Below are 759 nucleotides of genomic sequence, written 5' to 3' on the forward strand. Positions count from 1 at the left end.
GTAACTACAAGAAAGGTAAGCTAGTGGGGGACTAGAGCAGGGGAGGATGTGCGTCCCCGGGGCATGCTGGAGGTCAAGGGCCATGCTGGATATGCGGTGGAGGGTAACTGCAGGAGAAGGAAAGCTCATGGGGGATTAGAGCGGAGGAGTATGTGGGTCCTCGGGGCCTGCTGGAGGGCAAGGGCCATGCTGGATTTGTGGTGGAGGGTAACTGCGGGAGAAGGAAAGCTAGTGGGGGAGTAGAGCAGAGGAGTATGTTGGTCCCCGGGGCCTGCTGGAGGTCCAGGTCCATGCCCGATGTGAGTAGCAGCAGGGCCAGCGCGCCCAGGAGCACATCTTTTTCGACCGTAAAGGGAGACAGGAGGCCGACTCACTGCCTCGGCTAAATGGAGAGGGAATTTCAGCAGGGCCAGGGCACAGGCATGGACCTTTTTCAGCTGCAAGGGAGGGAAGAGCAATGTGCGATGTAGGTCCCCGGGGCCTGCTGGAGGTCCAGGTCCATGCCCGATGTGAGTAGCAGCAGGGCCAGCGCGCCCAGGAGCACATCTTTTTCGACCGTAAAGGGAGACAGGAGGCCGACTCACTGCCTCGGCTAAATGGAGAGGGAATTTCAGCAGGGCCAGGGCACAGGCATGGACCTTTTTCAGCTGTAAGGGAGGCAAGAGCAAGGTGTGATGTAGGTCCCCGGGGCCTGCTGGAGGTCCAGGTCCATGCCCGATGTGAGTAGCAGCAGGGCCAGCGCGCCCAGGAGCACATCTT

The sequence above is a fragment of the Aulonocara sp. 'chitande type north' Nkhata Bay genome, linkage group LG17 (assembly GCF_057382095.1).
Source record: "Aulonocara sp. 'chitande type north' Nkhata Bay isolate Kocher_YH1m ecotype deep benthic linkage group LG17, A_spYH_male_GT1.1, whole genome shotgun sequence".
Lineage (NCBI taxonomy): Eukaryota > Metazoa > Chordata > Actinopteri > Cichliformes > Cichlidae > Aulonocara > Aulonocara sp. 'chitande type north' Nkhata Bay.